The sequence below is a fragment of the Motacilla alba genome, chromosome Z (assembly GCF_015832195.1).
Source record: "Motacilla alba alba isolate MOTALB_02 chromosome Z, Motacilla_alba_V1.0_pri, whole genome shotgun sequence".
NCBI classification, from domain to species: domain Eukaryota; kingdom Metazoa; phylum Chordata; class Aves; order Passeriformes; family Motacillidae; genus Motacilla; species Motacilla alba.
Genome location: NC_052046.1, coordinates 2937284 through 2961743, shown reverse-complemented (window position 1 = coordinate 2961743; position 24460 = coordinate 2937284). Strand labels below are relative to the sequence as shown.

Below are 24460 nucleotides of genomic sequence, written 5' to 3'. Positions count from 1 at the left end.
AACCTCTGGCCAAGCTGCAGTGTGAAATAGTAAATAGAAGAGGAAAAAATTGCAAAGAAACAGAAAATAATGTCTTGGAAACATGTTCAAATGTCAGTGTTTCTGGGGGGAAAAATTACAATTTTTTTTTTTTCTGCAGAAAACAAGCATCCTAACATCAATAACCACTGACAACAACAACAAAAAGGTTACAAATATGCTGCACCACCCTCAAGTAGACGTTTGTGCCATAGTTGCAACACAAAACGCATGGCTCCTTTAGCATCAGCTTGTAGCAAATCCTGACATGCAATGAACATAACAACAGAGTGTGGTTTGGATTGCAAGGGGCTTTACAGATCATCCAGTCCTAACCACCCTGCCATGGAGAGCAACACCTTTCACTAGTCCAGGTTGCTTCAAACTCCATCCAAACTGGCCTTGAACATTTTCAGGGTTAAGGCAGTCTCCACTTCTCTGGGCAACCAGTGCCAGGCCCTCACTGCCCTCAGCATAAATAAATCTTTCCTTATATCGAGTCTAAATCTGCCCCCTTTCAGTATAAAGCCATTATCACTTGTTCTATCACAAGTTTGCTAAAAAGTTTGTCCACATTTTTCCCATTTCCAGGTGATGTCCAGCTTCTCCCCCACCAGCACCCTCAAGTCCTTCTCCTCAGGGCTGCTCCCATTCCGCCCATCCCCAGCCTGAAGGGATCTCAGGAGCTGCCCTGGCCCAGGTGCAGCACCAGCCCCTGGCTTTGTTGAACACCCTGATGCTTCCATGGCCCCACTGGTCAAGCTTTTGCAGGTCCCTCTGGATGGCATTCCATCCCTCACCTGTGTCACAGAATCACAGAATCCCAGGATGGTTTGGGTAGGAAGAGATCTCAAATCTCAGCCAATTCCAGCCCCTGCCATGGGCAGGGACACTTTTGACTAGCCCAGGTGGCTCCAAGCCCTGTCCAACCTGGCCTTGGACACTTCCAGGGATGGGGGAATCCACAACATCTCTGGGGAAAAAAAAAAAAAAAAAAAAAAAAACAGGTTTGGGTGTCAATTACACCACTGAATCCAGGGTCATATAATTGTTTTCCTGACCCTTGAAAATTTCAGACTGTGTCCCACATCTTTTTCCTTTGCCCCAGTCCCAGTTTCTTTCTGGTACTCCTGTGTGTAATTCCCCTATTATCAAGATTACAAACTCTGTCAAGAAGGGACCTTTGGGACTATCCATCTATCTGAATAATTTTGTCATCTACAATCCACTCCTGCTTGTAGCTTGCACCAGCTGTATTTATTTAAGATTACCTTTTATAAACTCTTTAATAAAAACTCATGGCAGTGTCAAAGAGTATTTTTACACTGTAAAAATGATCCCCGGTGGAATTATAATTTATATTTTAAAATTGAAACCCATTGTCTGAGTCATAAATTTTCTGACTATGGAAATCTGTGCAGTTTTTGTGATTGCAGATGTTATTCTTGACTGCACTTTTTGCTCCCTTTTAAATCTCAAAATACTGTATTTTAAAAAGTAAAAAAAAAAAAAAAAAAAAAAGTAGTTATAAAAACAGAGAAATGTTAAGAGGTGTCTTAACACCTACAGATAGTAGTTTACTGAATTTGTTAAATTAAAAGGAAAGGGAGAGAGAAAAGCTAAACCAAAAGTGGTCTTGGATAAACTTGACAAGGCACTAGAAACATGGACTGATTTGCCAACACAGCCACATTGCCCTTCTGTTACCTGAGATAATTCACAGTGCTGTTGGTGAAGGCAGCAGTTAAAAAGTTTTTACATACATTCTCAGGGTCCACAGACTCTAACAGAACTTAAACAAGCACTCACCCACTTCCTGAGATATAAGCTGCTTCCTGAGTCAGGAAGTATCTCAGCTCCTTATCTCAACCAGGAATGTAATTACATCGGTTCCTCTTATTCTTTATTTTTCTTATTCCTCTGTATTGTGAAGCCCTTGGTGAAGACCATTTCTTAGACACAGTTACACAGCACTCAGAATACTGGGACCTGTAATATCAGCAATATATTCAGGATAATTTACAATTTCTTGGAGAGACATGGCAAAGAGGGAGATGTGAGAATTGGGTGTTAAAAAGTAATGTGTTGGCATGATCAGGGCAGAAGGAGATTCCTGCTGGAATGGGAACAGGGATTTGGGAAACAGACAAGAAAACAAAACAAAGCTGTGTCAGGTAAAAGCAGAAGAGAGAAAATGGGAGGGAGGGGAGGAAGGAAGGAAGGAAGGAAGGAAGGAAGGAAGGAAGGAAGGAAGGAAGGAAGGAAGGAAGGAAGGAAGGAAGGAAGGAAGGAAGGAAGGAAGGAAGGAAGGAAGGAAGGAAGGAAGGAAGGAAGGAAGGAAGGAAGGAAGGAAGGAAGGAAGGAAGGAAGGAAGGAAGGAAGGAAGGAAGGAAGGAAGGAAGGAAGGAAGGAAAGGAAGGAAGGAAGGAAGGAAGGAAGGAAGGAAGGAAGGAAGGAAGGAAGGAAGGAAGGAAGGAAGGAAGGAAGGAAGGAAGGAAGGAAGGAAGGAAGGAAGGAAGGAAGGAAGGAAGGAAGGAAGGAAGGAAGGAAGGAAGGAAGGAAGGAAGGAAGGAAGGAAGGAAGGAAGGAAGGAAGGAAGGAAGGAAGGAAGGAAGGAAGGAAGGAAGGAAGGAAGGAAGGAAGGATAAACATATGCACACCTTTTAAAGCACAGCAGTGGGGGAATGGAACAGCACCCATTTCAGGACAAAGCAATAGATTCTGTAGTATTTTTTTTGCTCGTAATTAAATTGTATACTTCTCTTGCTAGGGCAATGTGACACATGAAGCTCTGTTCATCAAAATCAGCTTCCAGCCACTTCTTCCATGATGCCCCCAGCCTCATGCTCCTTATCTCCACCACTCTTCCTTCTACCTCCATCCCACTTACAGCTCTGCAGATTTGTGCTGGAGCCTCAGGCTCAGCCATAACCCCTCTGGCAATAGCACAGGATGGCATCAGAGTGCATGAGAAGACCATGATCCAGAGGGAGTAATATGCAAAGGTACAGCCCAACTGACTTTATAGATAGGTTTTTACATTAATCGAGACATAGCACTTGGCAAAAATGTCCAGCCTCCCAGCAACTTCTCAGCATCATTCCATAAGGCAGAATCAAAACTTGGGCAGGGCCTCAAAAGGGGTTTTGCTGCTTTCAAGGTCACAAGAAAGACACAATCCAAAGGCTATGAAAGGTTTCTAAATTTAAAACAGACACACTTACCATGGTAGGCAATTGAAACTGTTTATCCACTTTGAACAGATAGAATTACCTAATCCTTCTGTGATTAGAGGCTAGTGAAGTTAAGTTAATTCTGTTTCTGCAGGCGCTGTTGCCTTTGATGGAAGCAGCTCATCTCAGGGAATGGCCTGCTGGTGTGATGGCGAAACAAATAGTTTTGTCCTTTTGAGCTAAGGAAAAAAAAAATTTGCTATTGATTTTGGCTTAAGAGTGGTAAGTGCTTTCTGTACGATTCTCATCGTGGCTTGAGAGCTGTTATTTTGGGCATTAGCCTCACATACCTTGATGTAGAAGACTGCTGCAACACAGGGCCCTTCAGAAATCTTCTGAGGGGATCCTTAGGCCTCTCCTGGTTTTGGTTTTCCAGCTGGGAAAAGAGGGCTGAGTGTATGAAATATCCTCTCTACTGCCACATTGTTCAGTACGCTTGACAACCTGCACTTATTGATTATTTTGGGAGAAAGGTCGAAAAAACAGAGGACCCCTGATGTTTTTCTACCCAAGCCTGGGGGTAGTTTATCAAGAAAGACCAAAAAAACTATTGTTTAAACTCCCTTTTAAAACCAAAAGCCTTTCAGGTCTTTCAGGCCGGTTACAAAGGGTAAGAGCTGCTTTTTAAAGCAGTGTGGAGTTGAAAAGGACAGAGGCAGCGAGCCTGGAAAAGCCCTGCAGCCTGGCAAGGCCTGTACAGCAGCGCTGAAATGAGCAGATCTGTGGGGCATGATCAGAAGTGCAGACAGGGGAGGTAGGAAAGCAGCAGAGGAATTACTGTGATGGTGCAGCACACTTTGAAGATCAACCTCATAAAAGCCAGGCTTTAAAATGGTCCTTCCACTCAGATAGATGCCCTGCACTTTGCAGCAAGAGTGCTTGAGCCAGTAATAAATCTCCATCCCTTGAGGCCATCTAAGACACAAAATTTGCTGGTTTTTTTCCCATGTCAGCCTTCTGCATAACCAGAACAAAATCATTTAGCTTTTAGCTGAGTGTCAAATAAAATATTCCCCTTATAGTTATTAGTTACATTAAATATGAGATACACGGAAATCCTCTGTAGTGAAGAGCAGCTCTATATAAGGACAGTATGGAAAATCCTGAGACAGAATCTGAAAACTAAAGTAGAGCAAGTGAAAAAAACATTTTTCCCAAAAAGAAAAAGCCCTGAATTGTAGGCTTTAAAAAAATTCACTTGCTTGAGAAATTTCCAAGAAAAAACCCAAAAGGAAAATTATCTCAGGTTGACATCTCAAACCAAAATGATGATTTATAAAAATGTGGGGAACATTTACTGAAAATTTAAAAATTATATTTTAGGTTGTACTGTAACACAGTATTTCACCTTGTTTGGAAATGGACACTCAAAATGGTTTTGTTCTGTTGAATTTCTCACCGGCAAAGTTTTGTGTATGCATGGATGTAGAGCTTACCTTCTCTTGCCAAAAATTAGGTTTGACAAAACTGTATTTCTTGGCAGGAGTTCTTTCCTCCTGAAATTTCAATAAGCCTTAACTTTAAGAAATAGATATGTTTAAACAGAAGGGAGATGAGAAAACCAAGGGATTCTGGGCTAGACACCGGGATAGCTGAGGTGCTGGGTCAGCTGGAGAGCAGAGTAAAAAAATCCATCATCAGAGAGGCTCACTGCTGAAAAGAGCCATTGATGAATGGTGCGTCAGTATCTTCAGCTATGAACCTTGGTCATGTGTGAATGCCTGGGTGTGGGAGGGTTGTGAATGAAGGATTGTCCATGGAGGCACAATAAAATAATGTTTTTGGAGAATTTTTACCCCAGAGCACATACAGGCACAGTTATAACAAAACTTCATAACAAAAGGTTATTATTCCTTTCCCCATGCCCAGCTACAAGTGCTTTCCCACCTACCAAGACAAATACCATGGTAAGAAAAGAACTTTCTTATGTCTAGAAAGTGGCAAGTGCTGCCTACAGGGCTGCTCTGGCCAGAGACTTCCACCTACAGTGAGACAGGATTGCTGCAGCTGCATTGTCAGGCTGATAATGTCACATGGAGGCACAGGGCTCACCATACAATCCAACAAATAATCAATTGAGAGCCTGTTCACCACACTGGGCTCCAAATCAGGCATCCAGCCATGACCAGTGCTGGCTGAGGCTGTCAGAGATGTCACACCAGTCAATTTATAAGTGGAGAAGACAATTTAGCATCAAACTGTTCCTGCTGCCTACTCCTATGCACCAATCCTTGGAGCACTGAAGAAGCTTCTGGTGGAATCTACCACTTTTTCCTATTGATTAAACTTATCTTGAGATGTAGGTGGTCTCAGATGTAAGTCATCCTGGCTGGTCACCCTACTAATTGGAAGCACTCCAAAGGAGAGTTCTTCTAATTTTAAATCTGGTGATTCAGAAGCTCACACCATTGGCTCTGGGGAAAAAAAAATGAATCAAAGATAAACGGCTCTGATGGAGACAGCCACCTTTTATATTTGTTTGTGCATTGGAGGAGGTATTTTGTGCCCAACAGGTTACATTCTATTATGAAGATCTCACATTTGGTAAAGGAAAAATCAGCCTCTTGTTGCCACACAATATATTGAAGATCACAAAAAGCTTCAGTAAATTAGAGGACAACAAGAGATGCTTTGTCAGAGTGAAGATAATGCCTTTAGGTGGGTCTGTGTGTGTATTTTGTGTAAAAAGTGGTCAAAATTCTGGTGACATCATAAGAAAGATTCTACTACCCCTGCACTTCAGGAGGCTGAGAGTGACACTTGCAGCTCCATGGTCTGTTCTTGTTCAGGAGAACAAGTGCCAGTGCTGTGGGGTATTGCATGGTCTAAAGAGAGCAGGAAAAAATATAATCAAGACTGGTCCACAGGTGCCTCTGTCTTTGTAGGGGAGATTTCTGTGAGGTGTATCAGGCAGAGTGCAATGCCTGTGCACTGAGCTGGCAGGACAGGAGTCACCCACTTCTGGGGCTGATGAGTGTTCGAGCCCCTTTTTGACTTTGTAATAGGAACGAGGTGAGCACATGGATGAGGGGAAGACATTGCTTGCAGAAGGGGAATTGAAGTAGAGGCACATTCACTGTAGACTTTTCTACAGCATCTAACCCGGCTACAGCCTACTTCAAAATCATCCCCTCTCCTTTGTTTGTCATGTTCTAAAATAAACAATACAATCATGGATTCAGAGCATCTCAAGCTGTATGGGAGCCATAAGGTCATCAAGTACAACTCCTTGCAGGACTGCCAAAACAGAAACACATTTCTAAGAGCATCTTCCAGATACTCTTTGGACTCTGACAGGCTTGATCCCTATGTGGTTGATGGACTTTGATTAACTTTATGGCATGATATCCTTTCCTTAAGCTGCTTTAGGTACCACACTGAGGAAACTTAAGAGAATTCATATTTCCTAATTTTTCAATTTTCAGTTTTGTCTTCACCCAGTAATTCCTCTATGGACAGGGTTTGCCATACGCTCACCAGATTTACAAAGTTTACCACCTCTTTTTTTTTCTTTTATTTTCTGCTCTTTTTTTGTTGTTTTCTTTTCTTTTGTTTTGTTTTGTTTTGTTTGTTTGTTTTGGTTTTGTTTGTTTTTTGGTTTTTTTTTGAGGCAGGGTGGGTGAAATAGGGGTTCAGAAGTCTAATTTTCACCTACCTTTCTCTTAATTGTAGTTCTGACACTTAAGCTATATCTATTTTTTACTAAGGCATTTCATTCAGCTAGCAAAGTATTCAGATATGTATTCATCAGGAGCAATCACAGGGACTGCCTACACAAATATTACATCTACCTCACACTGAAAGCACCCTGAGCCATAATGTTCCTTGATACTGGGAGGCCTGAGCCCTGGAATCCAGACCACAGAAAATTGTTAGTGAGTTACTTCCCAGAAAAGAACTGCAGCTTAAACACATCTCTAGGAAGGCTTTAATGCATTTGTAGAAAGCAGTTATGAGATAAACACTCATGAGACATGCAGTGGTTATCAACATATGATCTCTAGGATGTGTGGGAACTACACCTAAGCGGATAGCAAGAGAAAAGCTGACCAAGGGGAAGAAAACCTGTAGTCAGAACTTTGCAAAATTGCAATCCACATCTTCACTGAGGAAAAAAAAACCCAAAAACTTAAAAAGTAAGGCAGAAAAAAATTGAAGATCACTGGCTCAAGAATGACTATTTGCTTTAATAGAAACCCAGAATGGTTTGGGTTGGAAGGGACCTTAAAGACCATCTCATTCCAACCTGCCATGGGCAGGAACACCTTCTGCTAGACTTCTTTTTTAAACACTGCTAAAGCACTTGCTCTGCTGGTTAGGATGTTATTATTCACTCTGAGGTTATAAGTGATGTCTTCTGCTGGTCTTCTTTCACTAAACTGTGTCTCAGCCAAGAATCATAAGGTTGTGCAAGTAAAAAGGGAGAAAACTGCTATGGAACTATATAAACACCTATTTAAAAACTAAATTGTTGAAATAACAAAAATACAGTACTGAGTTCAGCTCTAGCAGTGTGTACATATCTCTACTGGTATCAATGAAACTGGGGCTATTAACACCAGCAGAACATGTGATCCATAGCTATAAGTTCTGGTCACACCAGAACAGTTCTGGGAGGCAAATGTTTTATTTGGTACAAGAATATGTGGTATCTAATTACATGTCCAATTCAAAATACAAGATAGCCTTATCCATGTTATGCAAGCTTATAAGGAAACCACAAAGTATTCAACTATATAATTCACCAAAAAAAAATTATCAAACAAACAGGTGCTCAATAGTACTCAAAAACAACCCAACAGATTAATTTACTAAGATTGTATTTCTTTGCAACTTTCTTGACCTTTACAGTAACGCCTAATTCCAATTAGTTCAGTTATAAAGTCCATAACTCTTGTAGGTACTGCAGTGTGCAACACATTATCATTTTACAATGTTCTCCCTGATTTGCAGCACAAAACATGTGCTCCTTATGGGAATTTGTTGGCAGGCATTTAGGGCAGCTGGAAGTGATCATGAAGTGCAATTACTGTCTGTGCATATCCACATCTGGAAAACAGTTCTTTGCAGATTTTAAAATAGCCCTAATGAAGAATGGAACCTTGTACTTGAATCGATGGAAAAGGTGAAGGGGTCTCAACGCCAAATTTGTAAGGGAGCTAGAATAAAAAGAACACACTGTACAGAAATAGAAAATAATTAACGGAAAATTAATTATTGTCAGAAATGTTTGCCATCATTCTTCATGGAAGGAAGAAATATCCATGGGCAGGGGTGAAGGGAAGTTCTCCATTACATAAAATATCTAACATTAGCCGTGTAACATTTAATGGTGATGGTACCGGCTGGAGGATGTTAGGTGATATCATCTCTACCACGTAATCTCACCATGTCTTGTGGACAGGAAAACACCATTTGGTGTGAGACATGCAGAGAGGTTTACCAAGAAAAGTCTAGGGGCAAACTGGAGGCAACCCAAGAAACAGCAGCATTATCTTTAAGAGGTTAACTCAACGGGTTCCTTGTGATGACAGTGACTGAACCACAAGCTGGATTAGCGCTCTTCTTGCTTTGGACAACCTCCTCCAGTAAAGTGCCCAGTATTTATTACTACATCTCTGTGATCTTGGCCACCTTGGCCACACTTGTAGTTGATTCAGGATGGCAGTGAGCTGAGGATGGATACTTCATGACATGCTGCAGGTATCTGTTAGTGAATGTGCTCGGGAGCCCTTTGCAGGAAATGCCCCCAGTTCAGCCACACTTTGCCCAGGTGTTCTCCCAGTACTGAGATCTCTCAACTCAAGCTCAAAGCCATGGATGCTGCTGCTTCTCAGCACCTCCAAAAATTGTCCAAATATAATGTAAAGAATGCAAAGCAGAACACACAGTAATTAGGACACACTTAAAACTATTCCAAAATCTCTTTAAAATTGCTTCAATTTTTCATCATGGGTTACGCAACTACAAAAACTTTCTCTTTCATTCTTCTCTAAAAAAAGCGATCTCTTTTTCTCCATCATGCAATCAATACTCAGGTTTTAATCCTTCCCCATGTGTGCTTTGGGATAAAGATACAATCAGCCTCTTCTCACAGGCAAATTAAGGACTGAGGGAAACAGACCTAAGCTACACCAGGGGTGGTGCAGGTTGGACGTAAGGCAGATTTTCTTCACTGAAAGGGTTGTCAGGCATTGGAAGGGGATGCCCAGGGAGATGGTGGAGTCACCACCCCTGGAGGTGCCCCAGAAATGACTGGACTTGGCACTGAGTGCCCTGATCTGTTTGACAAGGTGGGGATCAGTCAAAGGCTGGACTTGAAGATTTTGGAAGTCTTTTCCAGCCTCAGTGGTTCTCTTCCTACTACCTGGACACAGATCTCAGAGCAGCATGATCTTCCCACAATCTTGCATGCGAGAAACCATCCTACCTGCTGAAATCTGCCACAAACATTCTATGCCTTCCTCATTCCCCACATTTAGTTATTGATGCTGCTAAATAGCTTCTGCTTTCTGTCCTGCAGGGAGGTGCACACTTTTGTTGGAGACTAAGATGTGCAATTTGCAATATTTATTTTGACCCATTCCAGTTGAAATAATCTTTAAAGGATGCATGTGGCCACTTCAGACTCCTCTCTTTTTTTTTCTCAGATGACTTGTCTAAATCACTGAGATTCATTAATTCCTACAGAAGGTGAGTCACGTCCTATGTGAGCATGTCTACATTTAAAATATTAATTATTTTAATAGGCCTAAGCTGAATTTCAAAAGTAGTTAACACAAATATAAGCAGACCTCTGCCAACATAAAAGGTGATAATGAGACAGGATTTTGCAACCCAGCTAAGAGGTTTTCTTTATTTTTTTCTTTTCCTTGATTGAGAAAAAAAAAATAAACAACAAAAGCTTTGAGAGAGGTAGCAAAACCCGTGAAGGCTAGCAAGGCCAGAACAGCTGAGGTGGGAATAGTGGATTTCTGCTGTCTTGAACTAACCCTGCTACCTGCACAGGAGCATCCATGCAGGATGCTCTGTTACCTCTCCTACAAGCACACACCACGGCCGGCTGACACACTGCCCAGAGCAAGGAATGACCCCAGGTTTCCTCACTGGCTGCAGTCTCCAGCTGGCTTTTCTGCACAGTGGAGCAAAAAGAAAAAGTATAAGCTGTTTCTCCGGCAAGTCGTGAATTTATTCATCACCTCAGTGCTCCCCAGGCATGGGCAGGACCTTGCCTGTAAAGCAGAGCACGTTTTGGCAGCACTCAAGGGTGGGTGTTTCTGCCAGAGCGGCTCTCCAAATACTCTTTGTACAGCCAGATTTCATCAGAACAAAGCCAACACTAATGCAAGGCTAGGTCTCTCTAATGATGTTTTATTATGAGTAAACATTGGGCTAAGCACAGCTGTATTAAGTGGATTTTGGATTCTTTAGTTGTAAAGAACCCTTGGGAGCATCTGTCCCTACATTAACATCACGGCGAGTATGGGTTTTCACCCAGTAATTCCTGCAGCAAGCCAATAATTTTTGTTAGAAACTGGAGGATCTCAGGAAAGGCTTTGAGGGCTTTGCAATGTTCCTGAAGCTATCTGTTGTCCTGGGAATCTCTGCCTCGTTATCACCCATCTGGCTTCCTTCACGTTGCACACACAGGGCACTCTCACCCTTTTCAGGAGCTCTGGGGGACCCAGGAGGGAGAGCAACTAAAATGTCTATTCATGGCCTGCCTGCCGTGGGTAAAGTCTGCTCTCAGGGACATCTCAGACAAAGGAGAATTATTATTAATAGTAGTAGTAGTAGTGGTATTTATCAAAGTAAGGCATACAATAGATGCACAAATGAAAACCAAAATCCTTGCAGGATTCAAAATACAAAAACCAGAAAAATTGTAAGCAAAGTAGTAATGTCAGGTGTTTTATAGATGCATTTCCTCTGCAAGTGTCTTTGCACTAGTGTGTCCAGGGCATGGAGCAGAGCTGGGAAGGGGCTGGAGCCCCAGGAGAGGCTGAGGGAGCTGGGAAGGGGCTCAGCCTGGAGCAAAGGAGGCTCAGGGGGAACCCTGTGGCTCTGCACAGCTCCTGACAGGAGGGGACAGCTGGGGGGTCGGGCTCTGATCCCAGGAACAGGGACAGGAGGAGGGAAATGGTCTCCAGCTGCATCAGGGGAAGATTATATTAAATATTAGGAAAAAATTCTTCACAGAAAGGGCTGCCCAGCCCTGGCAGAGGCCTTCTGGGTCAGTCTCCATCCTTGGAGGGATTTAGAAGCTGTATGGATATGGCACTTGGGGACAAGGGTAAGTGGTAAACAAGGTGGAGGTGCTGGGCTAACAGTGATCTTAGAGGGCTTTTCCAACCTTAACAATTCTACGATTAGAAAATTGATGCTTTCATGAAGAATAATTTTTAATTAACACTAGTTTCTCTCCCACACAGACCTTTTTAAAAATTCTTTTATACTAGAAGCACTACTAAAAGACAAATAGTTTTTACTAGGGGAAGATTGTCATGAAGGTATCAGGGGTGTATTTTGCTGCCTGCCATCCCATTCTCACCTGAAAGCTGGACTCACCTGCAAGACTAAGCCTCCCTTAACACTTCACTGTCTGAGATTTCCCAAATGTTCAACTTCCCTTCAATAAGAAGAGAAATCATGATATATTACAGAAGGTTTAGCAGTAAACTCCAAACTCCCTGAGGCACAATATTCAAAATATTTTGGGGGCTGAATTCATTTAAAATGATATGTTAGGTGGAAAATCATAATAAAACTGAAATCCTGCCTCTGTGCCCCCACCCCCAAAAATTACTCAGGAAGAAATTTCTGCCCAGAGTTATTTTTCCCACTTCTCAGAAGGAAAGAAAAGCATAAGGAAAGTAGATGCATTTTCCAATAGATACATACTAAGCCTGTGACAAGGTATAAACTCAACATCAACACATCATTCCTAGCACTACACAGATTTCTCTCTGCTGGAAGCAGGAGTACAATTACACATAAGCCTCCAGACAGCTGGCCTGCAGTAGGACTTTTTCAACACTTTGAATTAGAGATGGATGAGAAAAAGAAAAAGCAGCTATGCCACAAACCTGGTGGGAGAAGTTTTGCCTATGGGAGATGATGAATATTCAAATCACAGCTTGCATGAAATGCCACAGCACCTTAGTCAAACAGAATTTGAAACAAAATTGCTCCTCAGCCATGTTGGGTCTGGTCCACAGTTCAAAATGTTTCAGTTCAAAACAACAAAAATAAAAAATACAATTTATTTTTTCCCATTTAAAAGATAATACTCAAGCAAATAATTTTTGTTTTCTCAAATCCCTCTCTTTTCCAAAGCCAGCATTCAGCGCAATTTGCATTCTCTGTCTTTGTGTTCCAGACAAAGATCTCCAGGCATACACAGGTTAAAAAAGGTTTGCCTGACGGAATCCCTCATGTCTTTGATCCTAGATAATTGTCTCACACGTGCTCACCCTGTCCTCTCCTGTTCCATAGTTTATCCTTGCACTGACAGAGAAAGACTCATGCTAACAAAGACAGCCTGACAAATGTTTGGAGATAAATTCATTTACTGTATTGAATACTTTGCCTGCTTGTACAGAAGGTGTAAACAGTAATAAATTGGCAGTCATGAAATTAATGATGACTGTAAATTACTGAGGTACTTAACTTCTTCTGCCAAGCGTCTTCTGAACAATAAATAAGAGGAAAATGTGTTTGGAGATAAGGAAGACCTCATAAATATAGTAAATTAAATTATGGAGCTCAGGGAAGTCTGGAACAAATATATCAGTAGGTCCATGTGATAAGCAGCAGCTGATAAGAGATGTACTCCTAGCTTTTTGTAGGAGTCCCCAGTTCAGAGTGACCAACATTATTTCTTATGAGTCACAGGTCAACGCTGTGTGGGAAACACAGTGAAAGTATACAAACACCTAGAGATAAACAACACTGTGTATTATCCAGTTCTAGGTGCTTGGCAGGGATCTAGTGTGATGTATGAACAGCTCAGTGGTAGCAATCAAAGGGGGTTCATTCAGTGTCACAGATAAAAGCTGTCCTGCAGGGGGTGAGTCCCTTCTAGATGAAAGAATAATAGACAGCCCTCTGCAATTCCAAAGGCACCTTGGGAATTGGGAGGAAGGTCCCTGCTGGTACCCACATCCTGCAAATGGAGAAAATAAGACCCAAAGTCCCATTTCCATTTCAACAAATTTCCATTTGCTCAAACTCTTGAGCCAGGGCTGGGTCTTCCTAAGCCAAGGAGAAAGAGTGACAGCCTTAATTATAATTTGCCTCATATATCATCCCATTTTCTCTCCAACAGCAGGAAAACCTTTTTTCAGTGGAAAAGATGGGGATGCCAGAAATGACTATTGCCACTTTGGAGTTCTTTGTCCCTGCATCTGTCTCCCCTAAGAACCAAATCCTGCTCTGCCTCATTGTGGAAGGAGAGCTGGACACAGGCAGTTCTGACAGCCTGAGGAAAGCAGACCCTTGTGGAAGGAAACTCATTTTCCTGGAGCCTCGGGTTTCTTTTTTTTTTCTTTACATGAAGGAATAGAAGAGTGATGTCAAGGGACTTTGGATCCTACCCTTCAAGTACTGTGAATCAGCCAAGGGGTCCAGCCAAAGCTGCACAACTTTCCCCAAATGCTGCCCCTTCCTAATTCTGCTTCTCAAGTCATTTGCTTACACTATCTCTGGCTGCCTTCTCCCCACCTGCCACTCAATCAGAGAGAAATGTCAAATGTCTCTGCCATCAGCCATGCCAGCCATGCTATAAAAAGCAGCTGTCTTCCTGACAAACTGTGCTCTCTGAAAGTCCTGTCTTCAAGTTTTCTGTCATTTGCAGTCTTCCTTTAATTTTATTTTTAACACTCTGTCGGTCTGTCTCCCTGGGATCACTCTGTAGCAAGGGCATCCCAGAGGAGCACATTCCTCTCCACTACACCCTGCAGGAGCAAAGACACTTGGGAATACCATAATCCCAGTGCTCCCAGGGATAAACTGAGCAGTGCAATCATCCCAGGGTCTGTTTAAGCCCTCCTGGGAGGGAGATGCTCACAGGGGGACTCTGCAGTGACAGGTCCTATCACCACCACACTCCATTCACTCCAGGCATGGCCCAAGGCACCCTCACATCCTGCTCATTCTCTTGGGCATTCACACCACAAACAGGCAGCACAAGTCAGAGCAAGTTTGGAGTTGCCCACAGTGACTTTGGAGGGCACCTTTAAGGAGAGATGAATAAGGTTTACCCTGAGCACGGTCATCTAACCTGGTACCAGCACTGCAGCCCTCTCCTGCACGTGGGCATGTTCCTCATTTGATGCTGAGGCTGGTGGGCAGGCAAACACTAGGGTTGAAAAACTGAAAGCAACAAAAAGCTGTTGACTTTCTGTGAGAAAATTGCATATTCTGCGCTCTTGTCCAGAGAAGTAGCATTGTGGGGATTTATAATACACCCGCCTATTTCCAAAATTACTTGGTTGAAAAAGGGCTTCTTTATGGGAAAAGGGTAGAGTTCCTCCTTCTTTTCCCACTGTAAAAGGTTTCCAGCTGGAAATACTTAGAATTTCATCTCCTTCAGTCTAAAAGGACACAGCCAGATCTCACCCTGCCTACTAAACACCCCCAGCCTGAATACTAACAATGCACAAGCTCTCCCAGTTCCAGGTCTTTCTGGAATTAACACTCTCCAACCTGCCTCTTGGTGAGCCATTAGGAGTTCAGGTAGGAAGGAAAAATAGGGGGTTTGGGGCTGAGTTACTGAAGGATCTCAGCAGGATTCCTCACTTCTCTTCCTGTAATCACCCAGCCTCATTTTTATCCACACACAATTGTCACCACTGAGTCCACTTGTGGTGTCTCCTGCAAGACACCACTGCCAGCAACAGTGATTTTTTCAGCAGACATGGCATTTTACCCTCCCTTGTAAAACTTGCTCACCTTGAAATCACTTTTTGATTCTGAAAAGGGACCTTTTCAGACAAAATGACAACTACCTTGTTTATTTGACCACTCATCTGTGTTGCTGAGCAGGAAAGGTATTTTTAGCCTGGCTGTCAGCCTCAAAAATAGTCTAGAATTCAGATTTTTTTTTTTTCTCCTGTCTCACTCATTGCCACCAATAAAAATTTTGCAACCAGAAGTTCTCTCTCAGAGTGAAGTGTTAGCCACGAGAGAATCCAGCCCTTATTCCCAGGGACACGTCAGCTCTGCAAAACACAGAAATCCTGACTTTGTTTGCACAAAGGAAGACATGACTGAAATACAAAACCATGTCTACAACACACAGCAGAAATAGGGCTTGCAGCAAAAAAAGGAGTTGCTTTTAATTCTTCTGTTATAGGATTACCTCTGTCAAATCTTCAGCGTTTATACATGTAGCTAAAGTATTGCAACTTCAGGGTGGACCCAAATGAAAATACTTGATGATGGAATTTAGTTTAAACTCTGTTGAGGCAAGTCCATGCATGGGTGACATGCTCTCAGAGGATTTCTTTCTGACATGGCTTATTAAAAGTACATGTGGAGCCAAGACAATTTACTATATGCTGAGAGTTTGGTGTGCCAGACAGTTGATTTCAGCTGTGTCTTTGCCATGTGCCTTCATCTGTGCTCTCTTCTTCTCTGTTAACTCATGCAATCACTTCATTACAAATTAAATTGACTCAGGTAATAACAGACATCACAACATGGAGGCAAAATTAATCTCTTTCAGAACTCAGTCCCTGCCCAAAAGCCAGAGAAAGCTCAGTTCAGCAAAGTCTGCGAGCAGATGCTTAAATTCATCCCTAATAAACACAACACATTAGTGCTTTCCTAAAGATTTTACAGATTTGGGACTCCTGCCTGATTTGTAAGTGGTGAGTGGCTTTGATTTCTGTGTGCCAAAGGAGTTGGAAAGAATTGTAATTTTTATATTGAGAGTATTTCCATCAACAAAAGATGAGTGGTTCTAAGTAGGTCCTTTTTTTCTGTGTATTTAAATTAGATTAAATAAGATTATGGTATTATTAGCATCATTAGGGTTATTATTAGGAAATTACTACTCACAGCACTTTTACTGTCATATTCTACAATAAGGACAGCACATCTATTAAAATGATTGAACATCAATACATAAGCTCCTAATAATCCAATGGTATCAATGAGTTCATCTTTTAGATTCAATTGCAAAAGTCGTCGTTTGCTGGTGATTATCCAATTGTTCATTAGAAGAGATTCTCTGAGACTCAGCAGCTCTCTAATGATGATGCATAGTCATTACATTTCAGTCAACCTATTCCTGGTGCAGGCACTGGATAGCATTTAGCCGTTGCTATTTCATTGTTATAATAGCCATGTAACAATGACATCATGACCCAGGCCATCACATCAGAGGTTTGTCTTGTTACACAGCTTTAAACCATGCCAAAGAGATGTGGCTAGTGCTCAAACTGTGATTTTTGGGGCATTTTGTAGACGCTGCATGAAGATGAGATGGTCATTGGTGGAGGAATGCATTCCTCCAATTATTCCTCTGACTCAGGGCTGAACAGTAAGCCTATATATCAGAACATAGCCATATAATTCATACATACACAGTATAAATACATACTATATATACCACATAGAATGTAGTAAAAATATATATCAGAACAGAAGTAGTAGGTCTGCATGTGTTTGCTGTCTATGAACTACTTGTTGGAAAATCTTAAATTTGCAGTTCCCTCTAAATAGGGAGGTGTAGTCTGAAGATGATTGTAGCCATCCTGGGAAAGGTCTGATATGTAAATAGCTGACACTGAGTGTCCACTTAATCTTTGACATCCTGGACTCTGAAAATAGGATTTCACCTTCTTCCTGCCAATCGACTCCTTCTGTGTTCAAGCAGCACATCAGAGGAGATTATGTCTTTCAGGACAGGGATCAACAGGGAGAAGAAACACTTGGAATGTGCTGACTTCATTTGGACAATTTGAATTTGAGAGGAGGGTGGTCTTTTAGAATTACTCAGCAATATTCTGCTCATGCTGAAATCAGTGGCAAGACCTCCTTGGACTTCAGCAGGCATGGAGCTATTCAAAAATAACTGTCAGTTCACCAGAATACCTCAAAAGTAATTGGGAATCAATTTTCAGTTACTTTAGGCTTGGTACTCCTGCAGCAATTTACAGTGACAGAACTTTTGTGTCTTTGTAAAACTGTAAGCATTCAGATTTTGTGCCTGCATACATCCAATTCAGGTACTCACTTTGGGCCTTACTACCCAGGCAGTGACAAGCTGCAACAGCAGCCTTGTTCCACGCATCCAAGCATTCCAGCTTCAGACAGTGTATATCTGAAATTGCACATGGGATCAGATATGAGGTATCTTTTTTTTTTTTTCCCAATTTATCAGCCTCCATTATGCTAACTCAGTGTGAATGCAATAGAGATCCTTAGAAATCACTCTGGTTTTTTCCTGCATACAACTAGTCAGAAATCCTGAGTAGTAAAGTTCCAGTAAAGGTGGTTTCCATAGCTGAAGAAGGATGGTAATTATGCACCTGCATCAAAGATTAGGCTCAGCTCATATGTTCAAATTGCAGTTGTTATACACGTTCAGACTGAGATACCACTTTGAGCAAAGTCCAGTGACCAAAGCTCCCTGTCATCAGCTCAGTTTTCGCTGGAATTTGGATGCAGAGGTCAGGTTGGCAAGGAGACTCCTAGAAGGATTTCAGTACATATTTCACATGGAACACTTTCCTCCTTGCATTGCTGAACAGGGATGGTTTTAAACATTGCCAAATTCTTTGCTGAGAAGGTGTTAGCTAAGAGAGAATGAGTGCAGATAGACAAGGTTAGTTGTAGACCTAAGGGACAAAGAAATGCACAACTTTCTCCTTCTTAAAACCTCTGAGCTGCTTCAGAACGATTCCTTGCAATTACTTTTTTCCCATTTATCCTGCACGAGTGCTTATGGCATGATATCTTAAGCCATAAAATACACCCCAGTTCACACTCCCCAGCCACAGACTGATGATGTCCATCCTGTCTTTGCAATACTTTTATTGCTTATTCTGTCTTTGCAAAGAAATAAGCAATCCAGTTTTGGGGGGAAGTGGATCTGGATCTGACTAAACATCTGTTTAGCCTCTGTGCATGGTAGCAGGTGGCAGACAGGGAACATCATCATGAGGGTGTTTCTGTGCTGCCATTTGCAGGCAGCCCCATCACCACTTTCAATGCTCTCCCTGGAATTGGCAGCACTCCCTTTGGGACTGGCCACAAGATATCCTCAATACTGAGGTATTCCCAAAGGAAACAGCAGGGGCACCTGCCATTCAGACAGAGCAGGATGAGCAGCCTCATCAGCTGTGCCTGGATAATGCATGCCTGTGCGGATCTTTTTCCTCTACTCCAACTCCTTCTTTGGTTCAGCCATGGATCCTATTTAGGCAGGCAAGAAGCTCTGGTGTCTTCCTTAGGGCCTTTGCTGTCTCTCAGGGGTTGTGAAGAGGGGGAACTTCTGCACTGAGGTTCCAATTCCAATGCAATTCTCCTAAGAAGCTGCCATTTCTCCATCTGGAAGCATGATGAAACTCCGTGCGACTTTATGACTTGTGCATGAAAGAGTGTTTTGCGTCAGAAAGGCTCAATCCTGACTTAACTCAGGAGAAAGTGATTAGTGAGACAGGGGAAGCCAAATGTCTCAAGAATAAAGATTAAAAACTGTGAGATCTGGCTAATTCCAGAATCTTGATGCCAGTAGTTACAAAAATAGTAACTATGCACCTCAGTCCACAGTGGTTCTCTCAAACTGGCCGTGAACAGCCGCATCAGTGGCATCAAAATTGTTGCATGTGTCTGGAATAAAAACTCTACAAGGAATGCAAGCGACATCACAAGAAGGCCTCTACTGACCCATGTGCATGTCCCAGGAGATGCATGTGAGCTATTTGTGTTGATAAGGGTGAGAGTGCCTTGCTGGGACAATATTCTGGCAAGCAGGAAAAGATCCAAGCCACTGGCTGCACAAGACCCCCAGTTATCTTCAGGACTGATGTTGAGGCTGACTCAACATCATCTTAGAGGAGAGATAATGGCTTGCCATGGCTCATCTGCTCCCCAGTGGGAAGAAACAGTTGTTGGTGAGAAACAACCAAGGGAAATGCTTGAATGCTGAGCACGCCACTGCACAATGAGGTGACACCTATGTAGGAACAGATTTATGCAGTCGAAGATCCAGGATTCCCATAACTAGGCTGTCAGGCAAGCAAAGACCAGTGCCAAGAATAGAGGATAACTGAGATCTGTGTCCAAGCTATGAAGCTGAACCCAATCCAAGATGCCCTACGGCTGTTTTAACTAACTAGGAAAACTTAAACATTCCCCCACAGTCAGACTCAATCTTTTGCACTCATGATACCTCAACAGTTCGTCTTGCCGTGATAAAGGCTGTCAAGAAACAAATCCTTGGTATCTGCAAGGAAGTTTTTGAGCCAGTCAGTAATCATTTGTATCCATGCCTTCAAACTCAGCAAGAATGTGCGGTGGGAATACGTTGTTATATGCTCATTCCAGCTGCAAAATATTAAAATCTTCTGCAAACATCATGACCTAACTCACAATTTTGGCAGCTACCACTCTCACAGGGATCATCTGCTTATGACACATTCCTTACTTCATTTAAGAGACATGTTTTCAAACAATTGTCATGTGCAATTTCCTCTGCACCTGATATTTTTCTTACAGGGAAGGAGACAACTGCAGCAGCTTGGTGGGGTGGGACTCTGACCCCTTGTGTGCCACTGCCACACAGTGCACATCCTTGAGCAGAGACAATTCCTAAGCCAGCAGCTGTGAGGAGAGCAGGGCTGAGGAGGGCATGTCTACATTTGTAGACATGGATACTGCTTGAAGGAGCATTTTTAGCCATTTCTGACTGGCTTCTGATAACGTTGGTGTTCATTATTTTTCTTCTCTATTAGACAGAATGGCAATGCAAAAAGCAAAAACTGGGGAGGACTGGGAAGACCATGGTCATGTACAGAGCTTTTTCTACCAACCATATTATTAAAGGAGGCTAGTCCAGGATGATTTCTTCAAAAATTGTCAGAGGGCTGGAGCACATCTCTTAGGAAGACAGGTTGAGAGTTTGGCTTGTTCAGCCTGAAGTAAAGAATACATTAAGGAGCTCCAGGAGACCTGGAGAGGGACTGAGGACAAGTGCCTGGAGGGACAGCATCCAGGGAATGGCTTCCACTGCCAGAGGGCAGGGATGGATGGGATATTGGGAAGAAATTCCTGGCTGTGAGAGTGGGGAGGCCCTCAGAGCAGCTATGGCTGTCCCTGGATCCCTGGAAGTGTCCAAGGCCAGGTTGGAGAGGGCTTGGAGCACCCTGGGATAGTGGAAGGTGTCCCTGCCCATGGTAGAAATCTTGGAAAAAGATTATTCCTAAGTTCCCTTCCAACCCCTGCCATTCTGTGATTCTGTGCTGAGCCACGGGGTCATTCCCCATGAACCACCCCTGCACAGTTTCACCTGGAGGTGTCTAGCTGCTTCCTGGGACCTACAAAATTTCTATCTGAATAACCTTGGATAGGCTGAGACAATCCATTGTAGACACCAAAATGAGAAAGCCGTTTCTTCAGTAAAGTGAGAAAAAAATTCTTCCCAACAAAAAATAAACCACAAAAAAAATCCCACCAAATTCCATCTTACATATGCACAAACAGCCTTGTTTGTGCTAACAAGTCTAGTTTCATGCATCTCCCAGTCAAAAGTGATGTATATATAACAGCTATCACATGTAGCAATTAGAAACACCCTGACATCCTGTTCTTTCTGCTCCTTCACCCTCTCCAGTATTCAAAATACTTCAGCTCCTAAAAAACACTCACCCTCATATCCCATTCCCCTTCATGTCAGCACCAACCAAGTTGCCCTCTTCCTTACCTTCTTTAAGTGTTCAAAGGTAATTTTAAAGAACACCTCATTTAGCTTTCATTTTACTGCGATTCAGCCTGCCCATAAATCAGAGCTGAAGGGGAATTGGAGAGGGTCTCAGCTAATCAAAGCTCCAATCTCTAAAATGTTTAAATATAAATCAAAATAGTTGAAGGCTCTCCAAAGCTTCAATTTTCTTTGAAAGCCTTAGTTCTTATTTTCCCTGTGCTTAGCTCTCAATTTCATCCTCATACCTTGAAGGTATTTTCTAAGTATTTTTTAGTCATTTTCTCCAAGACATTGAGCTGCCTGGTTCAAGAATTATATTAAATTTTGACCTGTGAGGGAGTTGCTATGCTCCCAAGTAGGACTGCTTTGTCCAAATTAAGGTTTTAGGGTTCAACTCCTAAATTGAAGTTTACTAATGACTTTAAGGCTAAAAATGTTCCTAGGATCTATTGAAAACATGACTTTGATCATCCATTCCATATTGCAGTCAGAACTACATACTCCATATGTCAGAAATGATAAAATGTTTCTGCCTCCCTCTTTTGCATCAGAAGTCTGGAAGTCTGCTAAATTAATCTGCTTACCTATCTTTATCACATCTTATAGTTCTGGAATGGAATATGGGTTAGGGAAGTTAAGAATATAAGCTTATTTCTCTCTCTTCCTCTGTCCTCCCTTCCTGAGTTAGTTATTGAGAGAAAGAAAGAAAAAAATACACATTGTAAAAGATATTTTAATCCTTGGGTTTAATCATTCAAGCATGCGAGTTTACCGAAAGAGTTCTCACTCAAAGGCAGATCCTTTCATTCTTTCCAATATGTGGGGTATCAGCATGTCACATCAGTGTGTTTCATTCCGCTAAAATAACCAGCCTTTCAGAAAACTCTCTTATTAGAAGAAAGAATGGGAAATGTGGGGCATAGGAATATTTGGACACTTTTCTGGGTGTCTGGTGCACATGCATAAACACCCAGAGGAATGAGCTTCTGTGCAAAACTGCAATAACTGTTAACAGAAGGCGTACATGTATTTTTTGTATTTAGAACAGACACACAATGGTTATGCAGTTATGCAAATCAGGATTTAAGAATATATCTTGAAACATACAATTTTGATACTTTTTCCACCTAGGATAGTTCTTCAGTTACTGGGTGACCTCTCCAGATCTCCTTTAGAGATCCCTGAGTTAGGGTAGATGAACTTCAATAGAAACACTGAGATATGTGCAAGGGTTGGTAGATTGTGGGGCAAAATTTTCCACACAATACACATTTTTGCTTACTTTAATTGCTAAACAGATTTCTTTAGATTAAACAGAGTTTTGGAACCAGAGTGGTTTCAGCTGCTTCACACAACAAGAAATTTTGGGGGATTTTAATCATGAAGAGAATGCACTTTCTGTCAACAAAATATCTGATGGATCTTCAGCTGCATGTGTGCAAGGCTGACTGCTAACTCTCATATTAAATATGTAGGCAGAATGAAAGTCCAGGACACTATCCAACTGAAGGGGCTAGTGATTCCTGAAAGAAACAAACCCTTTGTGGGAAAGGAAAAGGGAAAGGAGAAGGGAGGGAAAAAAGGGGGAAAGAGAAAGAGAGAAAATATTTCAGTCCCATATCTATTAACATAATAGAATGGAAAATGTAGGATCCATAGGCTGACTGAAAACCAGCTTTATCTCTAGATGATGCTCATTACAAAGCTCTCTTTTATTTGGCCTGACCTCATAGGTAACTCTCACTTTCCCCTTTCTTCAGAAGGAAAGTTGCAAAATGTTTAATTTCTTAGCAGCCGTCTTCATTCTGTTTGGGAACAGCCTCACAGAAATAATGAAAAACCTGTTTCCTGGAAAATAAAGTGTTTTGCAACATGTTCTCTTGAGCTTTTGAATTATTGTCATTCAACACAAAACTAGAAAAATCAAAACAGGGAATAATCAAATAAATTAGTAAAAACTTCTTAGAATCTTGCTTCGGTACCCCTCTGAAACAAAGCCTCATTAATATTAAGTGAGTTTTGCAAAGTTAGCACTTGAGCAAAAACACTTCCACAGGTGAGGCATCATACAGCCAGACTTCTCTGAGCAGGTTGAAATGCAAAGGAGAAAGAAAATGCATTTTCTAAACAGTTGGCACAAAATATGTACACAGACAATGTGTACATAAGCAAAAAAGTGTTCCTTGAAAACATGGTACGAAACAGTTGTCCACATTTACAATAATTAGGGACAGAGAAAAGCAATATAAAGGAAAGAAAAATATTGCCAAAAAAAGGAGAACTTTTAAATGTTATCCTCACCCACATTAAAATTTCCAAGGCTGCATTCAGTCTGGAAGGGGGGACATCTTCCTATGCACACAGGATATTAGGTCCTAGGATGTCCACCATGGCAAAAGGAAGGTGAGGGGAGAAACTCAAACAACTTTTGGCATGATACCCAGTGAGTTTCTGAGCAGAGAGATGTGAATCAGGACCTGAGGTGCAGGGAGTCGTGCTTGATGACTGTTTCTACTGCTCCAGTTTTCCCCAGGGCCGCAGAAAGCTGTGCCCATCCTAAACCAAACCAGCAGGGAGCCATTTGAAATCCCTTCGGAAAACCGAGTGCTGAGGGAAAGGCAGCAAAAATGTTGTCTTTTCATTCAGTAAGGAGGAAAAGTCATTTCTTTTCTTTCATGTTGTGAGCCTGGCTGACAGCTAACCAGACTGCAGGTGTCACTTGTCAGTGTGCAAATATTGTAATACATTAGTAATATAAATATTACTAATGAATGACAGGTATCAAAACTGTAATTTTCTCAGGACTTTGTAGGATCTAAGTAAACCACAAATCAGACACGGATGTGCTGACAGACAGACAATACAGACCATTGTATTGCACTTATACAAGGACCTGTGGCATGGGAATATATTAATTTTTAATGGAAAATGTTATTCTTTATGGTCAGCTCTTTCAGCAGCATAATTTATCAAGACTGACATCAACCAGATACACTAAGGATTGATGTTAAAGAGAGGGGGGAGGGGCACATCTAATATTTACAAATGGCACTGCTTTTAAAATGCCACTACTTAGAATCAAGTGCAATTACAGTGTATTTAAATGAGTATTAAAGTATTTGTATTGCCAGTTTGCAAATTCAGCATCTTGAGAAGCCCAAATGGATTTTCATGTAATTATTGTCATTAACTCAAAGAAGTAAATGCTCAGCAAAGAGTCTGCTTGCTCAAAAAAAAAAAAAAAAAAAAAAATTAAGCGCATAAATGTATAATTAAA

General features: G+C 41.8%; 2 long non-coding RNA genes across 2 annotated transcripts in view; one reads left to right on the top strand and one right to left on the bottom strand.

Moving 5' to 3' along the window:
• The window catches only part of LOC119695837, a 260999-nt gene that overhangs the window by 229249 nt on the left and 7290 nt on the right, over positions 1-24460 (top strand). The window lies entirely within an intron of this gene.
• LOC119695838 lies at positions 1699-3793 on the bottom strand. Its single transcript, XR_005255406.1, has 3 exons — positions 3542-3793; positions 3243-3430; positions 1699-2007 (listed from the first exon to the last, which is right to left on the bottom strand). It is a non-coding gene; the product is annotated as an uncharacterized LOC119695838 (long non-coding RNA).